This window comes from Nomia melanderi, chromosome 1 (assembly GCF_051020985.1).
Source record: "Nomia melanderi isolate GNS246 chromosome 1, iyNomMela1, whole genome shotgun sequence".
NCBI lineage: Eukaryota > Metazoa > Arthropoda > Insecta > Hymenoptera > Halictidae > Nomia > Nomia melanderi.
Window position 1 is genome coordinate 17,613,560 of NC_134999.1, and position 19,377 is coordinate 17,632,936.

Consider the following 19,377-nt stretch of genomic DNA (forward strand, 5'->3'; position numbering starts at 1 on the left):
ATTAAAATGTACTATTTTACGAAAATGTATAATGTTTTGAATATTTTTTTTGGCTACTCATTGATCAGATACAAGCGGCCGATACGTTGCCGGCGCTCAGGCTTTAAATGTCTCTTAAGTCGCCGGCGCTCAATGTGTTAATTCATCTCGCGCACAGAAGTATCGTTGAAAGGTTCATTAGCTAAAACATCAAAAGAGAGATGCGTTTACACAGACGCGTGACCGCGTCGAAATGTCTTGTTCCCGGAAATGTACGGCAGCGGTTCGCGCGATGGCGTTTAGGATCGCGGCGATAGAATCTGAAATAATGGTCGTTGGGGACAAACGAAATCACGACGACAGTTCCGCTGGTCGGATATGATTTAGCGGGCCGCGTCGCGAATGGATTTTCGTGTCGGACGGTAGCCGACTAGCGCGGCGTTTCGCTGTGTAACCAAACAGAAAGGAGCCGTGTTCGCTTCGCCTGCAAAGTGCGTCCCCGGGATTCATTTGTTAATCTGATTCGCCGATCCGCGACCAGAATTATTCCCGTACAGAGGACGGGGAAAGTTTTTAAGCCCGGTCGCGCCGGAACAGCGACGCCTCGCGCGTTCAACGCGAGCAACAACCGTATAATTGCAACGCAAAGGCGAGAGGCGCCGCGTCTCTCTAGGTATCACCGCCGCGGAATCTTCTAAAGAGGATTTCTCGGATTCGGAACAGTTCGCTCCCGGCGCCGTCGCGTCTCGCTTCTTTAATTGGTAATTACGTAATTAGCATGATTAATCGTGGTCGTGCCGGATTTATAAAGAAAATTTTTATTTAGCATTCTAACGGTGGATTTGTTTGATTGTATTTTGTATTATTTTATCGTCACTAATTATGTTAATTTATTGTTTCTATATTATGTGATATTATTGTTACATTCGATGTATCAGGAAAAATTGTTGCGGCACAGGGGAATTAATTAATATTCGATGGGTAATACAATGAAGTACCGTTGATCAGTTGCAGAACACGGTTGTTTGGGAATGATAATTTTGATAATAGGTTTATTCAGGAAATTAATGTATTACATGACGCCCCCCTCCTCCCGCAATAGAAAATTAACCAATTGCCCGGCAGTATTAATGAATTAATGAGTGCGTGTCTCCTGTGGATTGTATCATTACCACGCGTTCGAATTGCTGACAGCTCCGCGAACAATGAGATAATTATCCCGGCTCTGTAACCGTAATTAAAGATATTGTTTTATGGAAAACAATATATAATTTAAACTGTCCTTGCAATGAATGCCCTCGCGATATCGCGGTGTGTCTTATTGAAAGAAATTAGTTATTTACGAGATACCAATTTTCATTGGTCACACATGGATTTATAGAATTTCCGCTTCGAACGAGATTTATCCGGAAAATTTCATTCGTAACGCGGTAATAGGAATTATTAACCCTTAGCACTCCAGATGGTACTGTAGTCTATCAGCAACTGCAACTAATTTTTATAGTATCTCTAGTGAAAATGAAAAACGCTATAACATTCCTTCGATCTTTTATTTTCCTTCTCAGTAGAAAATTTGGATGTGTGGAAAATCTAATAATTTTAGGGTAGTTTCTTTGATTCATTAAAATATTCAATATTATAACTGGTGCAATATTGGAGCCCACAGAGTTCAAAGGGTTAACAATCGAGCGAGGGAACTTCTTGAACGAAACTAAGGTTTCATACTCGTCTCATTTATTTAATAAGAACGTTTGTTTGCGCGGCGAACTTCGAACTGACGTAATTTCCGTGTCAATATCACCGTCTAAGTTTCATTTAGTTGCCCCGCCGTCGAACGTAGCGAAGTTTCGGCGATTCTTGACCCGCCACTCCCGGCTCCGCCGGTTGAAAGTTCAACGGTGCCAGTTTTGTGACGCTGAAACGATAAAGTTCCATCCACGGAACTTAAGGATCGTCGTGTGTCCCCGCTCACAGTCACCCCGGCCAATGTAATTTACAACGTGACCCTCTCGGAATGACTTTCAGATATGCTTTACCGCAGTCACGCTCTGCCTGTACATTTTAAGATGTCGTAAAAAATCGAGTTTCCGCATCGCTCCGGGGCCTCCGCCTCTTCGAGCTGCGCGGAAACCGCGCCAGGACTTCGTGGAGGGCTAATACGTCTTGGTCAAGCTTATACGTCTCTCCGTGAACTTTCCGCAAATGTCACGGGGAAGGTCGTCACCTCCTGTTTTCGTTTCAATGAAACTTTTTTCAGGTTTGCAGGAATCGTCTACTTGGAAACCAATAAGTTTTATATACTTGACGCATGGAATATTATATATATATATATATATATTTTGTTAACGTCTTTATAATGTAAAACAATGCCAGACAATATTAAACATTACGTATTGGAAGAATATTTTAGTTATATTTAGGTCGTTAATTTCTATTCAAATTTCAATGAAACTTTTTTCTAGATTTGCAAGGATGGTCCACTTGGAAACCAATAAGTTTTATATACTTGACATATAGAATACTATCAATTTTCTCAACGTTTCTTACAATACAAAACAATGTCTATAGAATAGTAAACATTACATATCAAAAGAATATTCCAGTTAGAACATCTACTTAGTTCTCACTCAACAATAAAAGCACTTACATTTCTCAATGTACAATTCAATGAATCGAGTTATATCTAAGTGTCCAACATTTATACGAAACCCTCGATTCCTCAAAATATCAATATCAAAGACCAGACTACTAACAAGCTAATAAAGACACTACCAAATTCACTATCTCCCAAGAGTCCACAGAATCTCGTAAACCGATAATTTCAAACGCTGAGAATCTCGACATAAGCGCGTAAGAAAATAAATATTAGTCAAGGATTTTTCAATTTCTGACAACGGTGGTCACCCCGGATTGCCCGGGAATTGTTCAGGCTCACGAGAACGGAAACGGACGAGTTGCCCAGGGACGAGACTTCGAGCAGAAGAATTTCTTCCCGCACGGTGGAACCTCGTTCCCCAGTTGCCGTTATTTTCCACAGTGGACTGCTTTCCTATCGTTCCTTCGAGCGACCACTATAAACTCCACGGACCCCTCCGCCATAAAGAAATTGATGAAAGGGAGGCTTGACCCTGCGACTCGTCAGATACCCGATTCTCCGATGAAAATTCAACTCTCACCGATCGTGTACCATTCTTGTCCGTCCTTTTCTCCGCGCGACGATAAAGAAAGGTGTTCGTGGTCGTAGAACGTACGATACTATTATAGTGTTAATATAATATAAACAATAAAATATATGCATTTAACCCTTCGCGAACGAAGATTCTTTGAAATATACAAAATATTCAGCAGATGAAGCTAAATTATATATCAATTACTTAAATGATAGGAAAAACAGAAACTACGTGCTGAACTCTTGGTGTTTGAGTAATTAAATTATTTGTTTATGACTTAATCTTCGAAACATGAAAACTTCATCTCGCCGAAATGTCAACGTTCGTCCGCAAAGGGTTAATAAAATAAAGCTAAAACTATGGTCAAAATATAAAATATGGGAAAAACACGGACAACACGTAAAAAGTACAACTCAATGCCACGGAGGCCAACACACGACTCTTCCCGCAACTCTCTTACAAGCATTCTTCTCACTCGCGTTCATCACAAACACTCGGATGCATCCCTCGAAAGCTGGCCCTGCAATCTTGGGTCCGCGACGTTGTGCAGGCCACTTTCCCTCGACTGTTTTACAACCTGTCCTTCACTCACACTCATTCTTACATTCACTCTTCTTAACCACTTGCGCTGGAAAGACGCGCTATGCACGTCGTGACGTTTTTGTTCCAAATTTGCCGACGACATATCGTACACGTCGATAGCCTTATTGGATTACATATTCCAGGTTGCTTTAAAATCTACCACTTTGTACAAAATTACTAATACACAAAATTAGTGTACATATCTGTATATAATTGCTGAAGACAAAATTCTTCGCGCGAGATCCTGCCAAGTTTCTGAATTCGTTGCCACCGCAAGTGGTTAAAAATACCTTAACACGTTGACTGCCGCACGATTTTGCCGAGACAAATATAGAAAATGAAAATAATGTAACATCAACTTATGCCATTGAATTACGCTGTTATTATTACAGATTTGAATTGTTGAATGTCAGTGCATTAAGTTGTATTACTTATAATATAGAAAAGTTTTCAAATAATCATCGTTTAATCGAATGAATAATAGTAATTCGATTTGGTTGAGCTCACCGGTAACCTCCATGGCATTCAACGTGTTAACCTGCGCTAAGAATTCTATACAAAAGGCGTTTATTTTTCAAGAAATGTTCCCCCGTCCTTACAAAGTTTGGTTAGGCCTTGGTTAGGTATAGCCATTTTACTTTTGTTGTATGTTACAAAACTGGAACGTCCCTCGTTACGTACCAGGCTGAAAAGCTTAGGTTAGCTAAGAATTCTACTACACTATCGACGTACCATCGAAAGTAATCGATAATTTCGTGGCCCGTCGTAAAAACGGCTCGATACAGGGAGAGCATGAACGTCCAACGATACTCTAGCGTACCGAAAGCCAGCTCGCAATCCCCGTAGGGATCAATGGGATTTTCGGCCGTTTAAATCGTTTTACAGTCCACACGAAAAACGCATATTTACTGTTTCCCCGGCGTTGGTAAGCCTGTCGTTTTTCCCCGGTGGGATTCCCCCGTGTTCCGATATTGTTCTGCGCGGACTCTGTAAAACAATGGGAAATATCTCCCTTGTCCCGTTCAAGGATGAAAATATTAATAACGTTCTCTTTATTTTATGCGCCATGGCTAGAAATATTTGCGACAAAACGCGCGGCGCTCGAGAAATGGCGGCGCAAACGTTGAACAGACGTGCGTGCACGGTGTTCCTCTGTCAACCCGGATACGGAAATAAGCAAGTAAGAACGTCGTTTTTATTTCGCGCGGCAAGAGAAGTGTGTGTAACGGAGAGTAGTCAGCCGGAAGAGTAGTGAAATAAAAATAAAGGAAAACGGACGGCGGGCTGGAATAAATATAAGATGCAAGAGAAGGAAGGGATGTGGAGCGAATAAGCAAATGAATGAGATAGAACCGAGCCAATTTTCTCGGTGAAGCGGAGAACGGAGGGGAAGGAGAATCAAGAAAGCATATACATAATAAAAACTGCGCAATGTAAACTCGTGTATAATAATAAATACTGAATAAACCGGAATACGGAGTTTGAAAGATCTTACAGATCTGCAGGTTTCTCAACTTTTTGACGCTTGAAACGTGTCAGGCTTTGCTCGAAGTAGTAAAAAGTGTATCGCGTTTGATAATTGAGATGATTGAAGTATGTATTGTTAGAAAAAGAAGGTAAATTGTTTTTCCGTGGAAACGAAGAGAATTGATTGGTAGATCGGACAGTTTACTTGCCGTAAACGTCGTACGGTACGAAATATGGATTTAAACGAAGCTAAATTGGAGAGGTTCCAGTCGATCGGATCGATGGAGAACGGTCGTCGAAGTCGAAACGATATGCAGTCGCAGTTGCATAATCTCCGTTCGATTTCGAGGTATTAACAGGCCGCCGATACCATAGTATTTATTGCTCGGCTGATTGGCAACGGGCTCGTTCTCATTACCGATGCAGCCGGCCGTGTTTACTCATAATTATTCCGTCAGAGCGATCTGTTTATTTTTTAAAATCACTGCGCGCGTCGGCCGGATCCACGGCCGAATTATTGAAACACCGGGAACAACTCGTTAATCAGACAGCGGCCGCGTATCGATATCGATGCGGACGCGATTTTACCAATGTTTATGCATTAATTAATGGTACGCGGCCTCCGATCGCGCGGTCCACGACGAAAGAAACTCTTCGTTAACTGGTTTTATTTGCTCTTATCTTTGTGTCACTACCGTTGCCCGATGTAGCCAGGACACACCGATTGCATTGAATTTCCCGACGATCTCGTTCGCGGTTCCTGTTGGTTCCATTGCAGTTTCCGCCTCGTAGAAAGGCATTACTAGAATTTAGGTCCTTGATGATGGATGTCGGAGAGTTTCAAACGAGGAGGTGTAAAAGGAAATGACTAGAAATGACTAACAAAGATTTTCTATTATGTATATTGCTGTTACGGTCTCTTATTAAATTTCGATGGAAAATGAGGTTTCTGGGTGAAAGTTTTACTTGACGTTTAGTGTAAAGTAGAATAATTGGTGATGGAAGAATAATACTTAAAATTATTTTTCGATTATGTATATTGCTGTTACGGTTTCTTATTAAATTTCGATGGAAAAAGAGATTTCTGGATGAAAGTACTTAACGTTTAGTGTAGAATAATATCGATGATGGAAGAATAATACTTAATTATTTTCCTCGTTTAGTCCTGTTTTCTAAATTAATCCTTTGCACTGGGAAGTTTTTCACTAGAAATATTTGAATATTTTCTGATGAGATAAAGACGATATTTTGTGAAACTAACTCGAAGAGGAATCACACGTGCATTGAGGAACAAAGCTGTTTTATTTCAATATTTCCAAATTGGTGCGTTATACGAGGTATAACATTAAATATAAAATTTTATAGTTCCACTGTATGAAATCAAGTGGTGAGTGAGAGTCACAAAGGGTTAACTTTCCAACTTTTCCAGTATCAATTGTAAAATGAACTATAGGAAATATCCAAAATTCAATTTGGGACAAACGACTAAACTAAGAAAATAATTTTAATCGAAAATTTCCGAGTTTAGTCCCATATTCTAAATTGACTTTCCGACTTCTCCAGTGACAACCATGAAATTAATTATAAAAAACCTTCAAAATTCAATCGACAAACGACTGAAGAAAAGTCGTTTCTCCAAAATTCAATCGACAAACGACTAAACTAAGAGAATAATTTTAGTTAAAAATTTTCAGAGCTCTCTTTCGAAACCATCGGTAGAAACAGCGTTAAGACGTAAGGACCTCGAGGATTTTTCTTGCAGCGTTCCGGGTTTTTCTTCGATGCGAAGCGGCAGAAATTTCACCGATACGCCGACAGTGGCATCGGGAAATCGAGTCGCGAGATATTGCATCAGCTCTCTCCCGGCCCTTGTAACAGGTGAACTCTTGCACTGTTCCACGATCCGCGGGAACAGTCGGTGTTACAGCTGATCTGGGATTTCCCAGGCAAACGCGTCGGTCGGTGGAGAGGCTCCCACGGTTTGTACGTATCGCCGCCATTATCGGCGAACACGGCGAACTTTCTGGATTTCTCTAACCTTACTACGGGCCGGATGCGTTACCGAGGAATAACAATGACAAGTGGCCCGGTGCCGGCCGTGAATATTTATGAGCCACTTTATAGAACGTTTCGACGGTTGTTACGCGACACGCCGACGTTTGAGCTGGAATAATAATGTTCGTGTACGGCTGCAACGCGGTCCGACTTCTGGGACGCTTTTAACGGTCCGGCGACTGAGCTCACGTCCCGGTGTTCAATCTTTGAATTTATGGTATTTAAATGCGGGATTTAGTACGGTTTTGCGTGAGAGTTCTATAAGAAACTGTTGATCAATGGGCTTAAAAAGAAGAGCAATTGCTCGGTCGTATCGGTTTTATCATTAGATTTTCGTTGCTGCGAGAAGGGAATTCTGACGATATTTAACCCGTAGCTTATAAACGGGCAATTCAAGTTTCCTTTTATATACAGTAATTAAAAACTCGTATATTCTTTGTATACTCTCCCAGTAAAATACAGGATAGTAGATCGATCGAAATCGACGACCGATAATCGATATTCTCGTCAACCAAACTTTTGTATCCGCGCGTTCGTGCTTTACTTCTACCTCAATGTTCTGAGATGATTTTAGTAGATAATCTTTGGTCACCCAAAAAACTGTCTATCAACACGATCGTGCCGGTTGTTATTTATTTTTTCTGAACGACGAAGGCCGTACGTCGTAACACGTTTTTAATAATAGTAATAATAATAACAGTATTAATAATAATTAGCACTCCATGTACCGTCACAGATCCGGCTCGAAGGACCAACAAATGTTGCGTAGTAGATCCGGTTCGAGGTACCGAAAAATGCGACGTCGCACGTACACGAATACTAACGCGGATTAAATTCCTCGGCTGGGGTTGTAAATCCCAGCTTTAACTTTAGGTCTCGTTAATACTCGCGACGCGTCGATTTACGAATTTCTTCAGAAATCGACTGATTCAATTCTGATCTCCGACTGGTTGAGATCAGATCACTAGTTGCAGTTGTCCCGAACGATGGACTGACTACTGTTTGAATGAATGAATGATATCTCGTTACTCCGAACGATTGAGTATCTGAGATATTGTCACTCCGAACGATTGAGCGACTTATGTGTCCCGAACGATGGACTGAACGTTGAATAATGAGAAAAAATCTCTGTGTCGTCACTCCGAACGATTGAGCGACTTATGTGTCCCGAACGATGGACTGAACGTTGAATGAGTGAAAATTCCGAGATGATCGAAAAAACCTTGAGATTGTCACTCCGAACGATTGAGCGAAAAAACCTGTGTGTCGTCACTCCGAACGATTGAGCGACTTATGTGTCCCGAACGATGGACTGAACGTTGTATGAGCGTAAATTCTCTGAGATGATCGAAAAAACCTCGTGTGTCGTCACTCCGAACGATTGAGCGACTTATGTGTCCCGAACGATGGACTGAACGTTGTATAAGCGAAAATTCCTTTGAGATATGTCACTCCGAACGATTGAGTGAAAAAAAAACCTCTTGAGATATGTCACTCCGAACGATTGAATGAAAAAACCTATCGAGTGCGATCCTGTAGGTGTTTTTATACGACACCTACAGGTTTTGTGTCGAGTGCGCTGATTGGGAAATGGAAAATACCCAATCAGCACATAATTCCAAAAATCGGGGGCGTCTTGGACGACGCCCCTTGGCCAGCCCTCTTGGTGCAAGGGTGAGGGCAATGGCCACGTGCGAGGGATCCTCGAAGATTTGCCGATGCCTTGGAAATTTCCTCCAAGTTGACGCATGGCTAGCGGAACCGTTACGAACGAGGTTCGCGTCGACCCTTCGGAAATTCCCGGTTTATGATATGGTCGGTTGTCTGTACGAACGACAAAAATTCCAAAACTATTGTCTGGAGATGCGCGGATTAACTAAATGATTTTCTCATGGTTTAGGGTGCGATTGCCCCTTGTAACTAAAATAAATAAACTGAGTTCGAAAAAGGCTAATCCCGAAAGTAAATTTGTTGGCACGTCCATATCATAAACGAACCTTCGAGGATTTTCTCCGTTTTGTTCCGCGTCGGACGGAACACTCCAGGTTGTTTTGTAATCTATCAGTAACTGCAACTAATTTTCATAGTATTCCTAGCGAAAATGAGAACTGCCATAACATTTCTTCGATCTTTTAATTTCCTTCTTAGCACAAAATTTAGGTATGTGGAAAATTTAACAATTTAAGGGTAGTTTCTTTAAGATTCATTAAAATATTTAATATTATAACTAGTGCCATATTGAAGCCTACAGAGTTCAAAAGATTAACGTTTCTATATAGTCTGAGATAATATCGTTCGAGAACGTCTGAGATTTAACAAAACTCTAAACCCGGTAATAGCGGTCCATCAGACCAATTTAAAACTCCATTCAATTTCAATCGAAGAAGCAGTGACTGTTCGATCGTTAGGAGATCGCTATAAAATTCCTTGATAAGAATGGCTCTAACGATCGTTTCACTCCGCAAATGGGAACCATTCGAGCCATAAAACAGATACATCCCGCCGTCTGCCGGCAAATAGAACGCTCCTTCCGTTAACGCCGAAAATCCTATGATTTTTATCCAAAGTCGCGTATCCCTCGAACTGTTTCACGCTCGGGGCGAATAAATTCATAATCCAATAAAACTTCAATCCGTCCCCGTCGACGAAAATAACTTCCACCGTCGAACGGGAAACTTCCGAGCGAGCAGACAGCACGAGGCTGAAGCATCGCCGTCGCGATTACTGTTATTTCCGAGTAAACGAATAGGAAAACTTCTACAGCTTCCGCGGGATTCGTTCCACGGCGAAGATAGAAGCTCCAATATGTCATATCCTGTATCCTAGTCGCGTTCGGAGCCTCAACAATCATTCTGTGCCATTGATCACGGGCTGCGGGAATTTTCGGCTGTTGGTTAAGCGGACGTCCCTTTTCGCTGACGGGGAAAACAGGGGAAATAAAGAAACGCGTGCACGCGCCGCGTCGCGTCGGGATCAAAGGGGGCTTCCGGATTTTCGCTGGCAGCAGAAATGTTTTTCGAAATGCGCCGGCCCCCCGCCCCTAACGCCATTGTGCTCATTATCGGTGTACCGATGCGCTCGCACGCGTTCACGCGCGCACCGAGCTGCAAACCCGGCGCAATTAATCGACGATTCAATCCGAAATCCAGAGGCTTTTTACCCGCCACGCGATTCGACGGGCTTTTTTCTCACGGAAGAAAATCACTGCGGAACATTGTATCCCATAGTATTCGCGATAAACTGCGCGAGCCTGTCCCGACCCTTTTCACTTTGCCAATTATCAGGCCAGACATGAAATTTGACGCTGTTGCCGTCCGTTTTTAGCGGGCTCGCTCTAATTTAACTCGTAAAAAGTTTAATTAGTTGTCGCCGGGCAACGTGAAAGGGTCTTTCTGTTTTTTTTTGCAACCGGTTAATGACGATGGGAAGTGAAAGTTCGCGAATTTAAGGCTGAAATTGTATTGTACCTGGTTGGAGAGGATTGTACGTTGGGCATGACGCGGTGAACGTTTCAGTTGAGAACAATGTGAAAGGTTATAATTCGTTCGGATTTATTCCTTTGAGATTCGCCGGCGGTTGAAGCCTCTTTAAAAGTAAATTTGAGGGGCGCCCGTTCGGAGGTTTTTAATGCTCGCGCGTTACAACGTTTCGTTTTTTTCCGGTGTCCTCTTCTCCTTTTTTTCTGAAATAACAAACTCCGTCGGATAATTTGTCGCTGTCCGCCGTACGGGGCTGAATGGATGAACGCACTCTTTCACGTAACCTAACTTTAGTTTACGAGTGTTCCTGAAGAGGAACGCCGAACGTACGGTTCGGCCTCGCAAACACGTCTGGCCGTTTCCCGTGTTTTCGTGCTTTCGGGAAAATGTCCGCGTATTTTTACTGCTCGCCGGAATTGCGCGACGAGGCCGCGCGATCTCGCTAACGCGCGCGCCGCGCCGCAGCGCGGTTTAATGATGTAGTGAAATTTTATCTGGACCCTGGGCAAAAGGAAGACGATCGCACGGTTACTGCGACAAAGGGAATCATATGAAGCACGAATGAAAGCTTAATTATTAACGCCGGACAGTTTCTACTTTGCAATTATTGAAATTACGAGAATGTCTCTGCGAGAGATTGTCAAAGAGATCTCTGCGTTCGTACGATCGTTAAAAATCCTCCAACTCTCGAGCACTTTTCTGATGTTAATAAGACATCGTCGAGGAATCACTATAATTAGCGTGAACGTTCCAATTAAACAACCCGAGATCCCGAAGATAACTTCGATTCATTTAAATTCCGACGATTGCGCCATGATTTCAGCAACACCCCGTGCATTCCACGATGATACCAAATATTCTAAGAAATGTCTTGCTCGCGGACCGTTCTACGGGCTGTTTCGTCGCGCGGAACAGAGCTCGCGGACGTTAATTAACTCGAAAATGAAATTAAGACCGTGCCGTCTTCCGTTCGGTCGGACGACGGAGGGGGTCTCGCGTTCCCGTCAGGCGCGGAGCACCGTCTACGTCACAAAGACGACGTCAAAACGAGCCATTTGTCTCCCGGCCGGACGAACAAGTGCCTCCTCCCGTCCAGCGTGCTCGTTAATTTGCTCGTTTAATTTGTCGTTGTTAATTCTCCGGCTTAATTCCCCGAGCATGGGGATCCACGCTCCCGTTAAATTCCGGTCCCGCGAATCGAGCGGTTTCCGCGTCAAGATTCCCGCCGCAGCTAGACGCTGCTTGTTTTCCTCCCGATGCGGAGTCGCGAAATTTTCAGAGGACCGATGCCGCTGTTGGTTTAATTAGGGCTTAGCGGTCCTCGCCGATGTTGCCTCTTGTTCCTCACATATTTCCAACCCTCGCTGAGTTACCTTCGTTAATTGGGCAGCGATTCAGGCCGAAATTCCGACGTCCGTTCACATCGGTTGAGAATTATGATTGATTCAGGATTTTAGAAAGATACTATATTTTGATTGATATTTGAGCACTATGTAACTGATCTTTAGCTTCCGGTAGTGGGAATGAGTATGTATTCTGCTGCTTCGATGGAAGCTTTTGTAAGATCTCTAAATTCTAGAGGTTAGTGTATTGAGAATTTCAATGTTTAGTAGTAGATTTTCAGATAATATTAAATGATTTTAGAAAGATACTATACTTTGATTAATATTGGAGCACCATATAACTGATCTTTAGCTTCCGATAGTGGGAATGATTATGTATTCTGCAGCTTCGATGGAAGCTTTTGTAAGATCTCTAAATTCTAGATGTTAGTATATTGAGAATTTCAAAGTTTAGAAGCAGATTTTTCAGATAAAATTGAATGATGCTTTGAAAACTGAACTATGCATTTCGCGCACCATAAAATACAGAGATCCTTAGGTTACCTCGAACTCCTTCGTTCCTTTAATATGAAAACCGATGTAACATCTGGTTCTGTAAATGGATAGTATTCTACGAGCGGGATCGAAGTCTAGCAATTGGGATTCTCCTCGAGTTAGCTGTTACCGAACGAAGAAAGACAAAGAGGAGCCTCTTCGAGAACTCAACGTCCGCGGTATCGATCGTGCTATCGCGTCGCGTCACTGTTTTCTCTCGGTCGGCGGAGCGAATGGCGCGAACCGTGCTAGTTCTCATCAAGTACGGCTGATAGAGTTTCTCCACGATAAAAAAAAGGGGGGGGGGAAGAGAGGCCGGCAAAAAACTAACCAAAAGAAGGACCGGGGAAAGAAAGGAAAAGATAGAATACAGAGGAACAAAGGAAAGGTGGCCGAAGGTTAATGAACTTGCTCGCTTCGGATATCGCTAATAAATACTCGCCACCTTTTACATCCGTTCCCTTTTTAAATATTCAAATTTACACCGGCAGCCCATTACCGCGAATAAAAGTTCCCATAATTATAGGGAGCAGCAGAAACCGCCACAGAGTTCGGTGAAAGGAGGAATCAATTTTAGAAATGGATGAGGCGAGGATCCGCACTCTACTTTCTCCGAGTCGGCTGCTTTATTAGCCGTCCCTTTGTCGAGCAAGGATCGATGGTTTTTAACACGTTGAATGCCGTACGACTTTGAAGTGTGGAATATGCGAAATGAAAGGGCAAAGTATTAAATTATTTAATTGAATTGCGTTCTTATCATCTCCAGTTTGTCTTTCCGTGTCACATTGACTAGCGTTATTCGCGATATAGGAATGTTTGAAATTAATCATCGTTTAACACGTTCACGCCGGCGTGTAGCACCGGTGATACACAGCTAATTTACAACATTAAAGGAAACCAATGTTAATAAGTAAATTATTTATCAAATTGCTTATTAAAATTTACCCAAAATTAGCAACTGTAGTCAGAAAACTATAAACGTGACAAAAGAATGCACTTTAACATTATTTTTGCAAATATTGTTATTATTATGATCTATGATTGAACACATACAAACATATCCTGACGTGAATGTGTTAATACTAAAACTACAGGTCAGATTGATACAATCTAGAATTCTCATTTTCAAGTATTTAACACTAGAACTATCGGATGTGTCAAATTCACCCGTTCCTACGTTCTTCTTTCTCAATTATTAAAAAGACAACAGATGCTTCTCTGTGGAACTAAAGAAATTGACTTAGTAATACCCAAATTGAATCATACGTCAATTGAAATCTTAGTAGCCGTATTCTTCGAGTTCCCATAGACAAATTTGAAAATGTCGATTTGATTGCTCAGTTCTTCTAATGTTAAATTATTAAGGCGAAAGATTTTCAATTAAATTTGTGTACCTGCATAGACAAGATTACGAGATGTTTCGAATCTCACGAAACGATTGTTCCAATTTTTACACGAAGTTAGAGATAAATTATTCTAATTGCTCGGTTTTACTGTTAATTGAGAGGATTGCGGTATTTGAATTTGGTCGGCGGTGACCCCCATGGCAGTCAACGTTTTAACACTATTCCTACCGCGACCAGTCAAATGACTTTTTAAAATTTCGATTAGAATTTCCTATAGACAACGTAATTGAATCGCCTTTACACTTCACGACTTTTCCTGAAATGTATGTATAAAACATTTTTCAATATTCACGCCTTTTTTTATTGTTTATTTTCTGAGAAAAATTTGTCTGTCTTACCTATCACGACCAGTCATCTGACCGGTAGAACGATTTATATCTTTTTGTAATAGTATTCTTTCAAAGACTCAATTCTGAAGCTATAAAGTCGTTACAAACGGAAGGTAACGCAGTTGTGGCATGATTTTAGCCAAAAAGTGCCTTTCAGGGACTGCTTTACGGTACTTCCAAGTGTTTACAGTTCTCGGTCGTCTATCGGCCTCGGTAAAATCGGTAAAATCTAAATATCGGAGATGGCCATAACAGGTATTTTTCAATATCCTAGATTTAGCCGGGATAAATGCATGGATTTTATATTAAGAATCCACGGGAGAAGAGATTTCGAGGCAGGAATTTTTATTTCAATTGGCAGAAGAACTTGCCATCGAATATGAAAAAGAACTAGAGTTAGGCAAAGAAAATCAAGCATCACCCGTCACAAATACAAGTACGGGTTCACGCGAACAGAAACCATGCCAAATAAGATATTGCACAAACAATAAAACTAACAAGATCTGTCTAAAATGTAAAAAGATCGACAAACCTATTTGTAAAAAATGCGGTGAAAACGAATAAAATGTAAATTATATACTTCTAAATAAAACTAACTATATTAGTATACTGTCAAATTAGCTATTATCTTCATTCTATATTAAAAAATACAAGATGTGCTAAAGACCAGTCATTTGACTGGTCGCGGTAGGAATAGTGTTAATTGACTTCGCGTTGCCCCGTTCGGCCAGGGTTCTCACTCCTGAAGCGTCTGAATGGTGCGAAACCTGGACAGATAAGCAACGTGTCGAGGCTCTTTGACGTCGCTTCCGCGCGGACATGCATTTTCGCCCGTGGCCGACATACCGAAAGACTCTTTCCCACTTCACAAAGGAATCCCGGTTCGAACTGGCGCGCACACGGGCGCGGCGCGCATTCACACACGGCCGTCGCAGCGAGAAAGAATTTCCTTCTTGACAAGCGCGTTCGCGGGTTGCACGGTCCTCTTTCGACCGAGCCGCAAATTCTTAACAAAAGCTTCCTTTGCTTCGCGGCGGCCGCAAGCTTCGAACGATAAGGGAAGCTGGCCAGGTTGCGCGGCGCGCGCCCGCCCCCGGTGTCCCAGACCGACATCGCTGCTACCAGCGATCGATTCTGTCGATGCACTGCGCTGCTTATTGTCGAGTTTGTTTGGAAATTCGAAATATTCCTTTGCTTGCTTATGGCGCTCCTGCTGCTTCTTTCCCATGTAACGTTTACGTATAACGATGTTCCGCGCGATCACGCGCTCGTTGGGTTGTTAAACCTTTGCACTCGAGAGGTGACTCTTAGTTACCATTTGATTTGATATAACAAAATTACAAAGTGTTGTGTATAGTATTAAAATAGCTTTGTTTCTTAATTTACGGATGTTTTCTCGTTAGTTCGTTTCAAATACTATGTCTCGTCGAAAGTGTCGAATGTTTCTTATGAAAAGCTTCCGAGTGAATAAGGTTAACACTAAACCTACCGGCACTTTTGCTATCGATCATATTTTTGCGAAAGGAATAGTGGTGATTGTTGATGTAATACGGAAACAATACATTAACTTTTGCACAATAAGAAAAAGATTACGTATTTTTATTTGATTTTAAGAACGGAAAACTATAGATGCATTTTTTGTTGGAAGTTGGGGGAATTTGACCGGGCGTGGTACGTTTAGTGTTAATTTTGATAGATGTGTGACAGATGGTTTTTGGAAATGATAGAGAAGTTAGTAATTCTGCGTGTGATTTGATTTAGAATATTCTCTTTCTCCTAGTGTTTGATAAACTTGATCTTTGAAGTTAAGTTAAACGGTTTTTGAAGTTGCAATGGAAACGACAGAGCAAGGTGTGACAGTTGGCTTTTGGAAATGATAGAGAAATTAATGACTCTGCGTGTGATGTGATTTAGATTTATCGATTCCCGAGTCGCGCAATGATAATATTGTTTATATGAATAGAATATTTTCTTTCTCTTATAGTATTGAACGACAAATTGGAATTTTCAGGTGAAGTTAAACGGTTTTTGAAGTTGCAACGAAAACGACAGAGCAAGAGATTGAAGATTCGGTTGCTTACTTATGCACCGCGATATATTTTTCCCAAAGAGGCGCGTTAATCCCGCGGGAAATCTTGTGTACACACACGGGCGACCGGTTCGTTTTAATTGCGCCCCGTTCCCGCGTTTCCGGCGAGGAATCGTAATTTATTTCGAGCACCGACCGACTCGAAGACACTTGCATTTCCGGGCAACAAGCGTCCCGGAAGTTTGATCGCTCGCGTCGCAAGTTTTCGCGATTAATTAATTACAGTCGCAATCAATTCGGGCGCCGACGATCGACGCCGGTCCCTCGAACTTCGCCCGAGATATGAAGGGGGTCCTAACGATTGTTCGGGAATTAAAATTACCGGCTGCCTTCGAGGAGATAGATAAGGGGCTTGAAGTTCACGGAACGCCGGGAGCCGAGGGGACAAGTGTACGACAGAACTTGGGAAGGTGAGTTGCGCGATTAAACGGAAACGGTTTCAGTAAGAATACCGGCGCCATTACCAAATTCCAGGTATTTTACGAAAGTTCGTCAAATCGTGACTTCTTTTCACGAACACAGTCGACGGAGTTACGTCAACGGAATACAGTTGCAATCGATGTTCCACGTAATTTAGATATTGCAATTTCTACAGCCGCTAATATAGTATTGTAACTATTAACCCTTTGCACTCGGAAGTATTTCGTTAGAAATACTTAAAACTTTCTAACTAGACGAAGATGACATTTTTTAAAATTAACTCAAAGAGAAATCACAAGAAAATTGAGAAACAAAGCTCTTTTATTCCAATAATTCACTCACCGATGCATTGTACACGGTTCAATGTTAAATATCAAATTTTATAATTTTACTTCACCAAATCAGTGCAAAGGGTTAACACATTGCGTACCGGCTACTCTTCGTAAAACTGAATTGTTCGGATGGAAATTTTCAGTGAGAACTTATATTGCTATACGTACAAAAACTCAGATACTGTTATGCAATGTATTTTAAATAAATAATCAATTTGAATCAAATTTCATATTTTTCTAAGTACTATGGTAATTAGCAAAATTGCATAGCTAAGTGTCTATATAAAAACGAGATTTCTCGTTGCCAGTAGGCAATGTGTTAATATCACTGATTAATATAGTATCATTAATATTACTAATATCGCTGAACAGTATTACTAATATATTATTTCTGTATCCACCAGATGACCCATTTCGAGAGTTCAATATTTCCAGTTTATTACAGACGCAAGCATACAGAACGACTAAATAGCAGATTGGAAAATTCTCAATTGACCGGAAACTCGGGAGCCATCGGCGGAAGGGAGACCACTCGAAATCGAAGATACACCATACGCAAACTTTCCTCGAGCGCTCTTTCGAGTGCTTACAAAAGCTCGCCTCGAATTTATATTAATACCGCTGGCAGTACGGAATTACTCCGCGGGACATGATTCGAACAACTTTCTTCCACTTTGCCGGAATTGATAACTCGGTTAGAGTCCATCTTCGCCGGCGCCGGTGCGCCCGACCGTCCTAGTTCAAAGTTCATATTATTGACTTTGTGAATTAACGAAGGACACTTCGTTACGAGCACGCTTCGTTGTCCCGCGGCGCATGCACTCCGCGAAGTTAAACCCAGCTACGAAGTGCACACAGTGCGCAACGGTATATTCGACCAAATGAAAATCCACGGGGGCGTTACGTACGAAATTTTCTAGCCGCGATGATAAATATCCGTGCTTGTTTGGTACACAGCGCGGCAGGTTATTAGATGTGCCGACAGGTATTCGGTCGTTTCAAAAACGCGAGCCGCCGCGAGCCGGGACGGGCTGCTTCGTATTCAGCGGGCGTCCAGCCTCGAACCTCTTACTTCGGAAAATTCTGTAACGAAAGGCAGCCGGCTATTTGCTCGCCGCTTCGTTTCTCCGTTCCCTGCGTCATCCTCTTTCTCCTCTTTCTCCGCAGAGGTGTGTCCACGCCAGCCGGCGTAAAAATAAAATAAACAGGCGGCCGGCATTGGCCGGGATGGGAGCCGCTACAACGAAATTGCCGCTTTTCCGGCCGGAACAGGCGGGGAAAGGCGAGAAGAGGAAACCGGTCGGGAAAAAAGGAGAAGGCGAGACGAGAAAAGAGAAGCGAGAGGAGAAAACCACGAGGAATCAAGGGTTATAGGACACTCGGCGCAGATGTGGCGACGCAGCGACGTCGAAACCAACCTTTTCCGGATGATGAAGTTCCAGTAATTAACGTCCGACGATAATCTGAACGGTTCCGCGATAAACTGACCGGGCATCGCGAAATTCGACTCCGTTCGGCCGGATCCGACCGAGTATCGCACACCGTATTTCGTATTTATTGGGTTTCCCGGCTGGGAATAGGTTATGTAATGTAACCGGCGCGCTCGGCTTCGGGCTACTTCCGGTTTTAGATTGAAAGGAAGATATATAGAATAGCGAATGAATGGTAATTCATCCTTTCCCTGTTTACTTTTCGCCTTCGTGATTTATTTCATATATCCCGGGACCTGGGAAACGCGATCTTCCTTCGCGTTTCGCGGGCTTTTCGATGGAACAAGATGGCCGACGCCGTAAAAATGGCTTCCTAAATATACTGTCGTCCTAGCTGTAGGCTTAACGCATCGAACAATGAAGTATTCATGAATACTATTAAGTTCCTCTGTTTAAAGTTCACTGCTACAAGAGTAAACCATTGACTGATTCATTATCCGAACACTATCGCCTCGTAATTAACGCGATCGCGATAACCTCCACCTCAAATTACACCGTAACGAGGAACATCCACGTTTCAGTCATTTCTCCTCCATTATCCACCGTGTTCCGATTCACCCGGCAATCCCCCAATTAGTCCGATTAATCGAGGCGCCACTCATATATCGCATTTCAACGGTACTTCCGTTATAAAACAACGCTACGCGTTTCGTCGCTTCGCTCCCGTCTCCGTTACGATGAGACATCGTCGCGACGTACCTT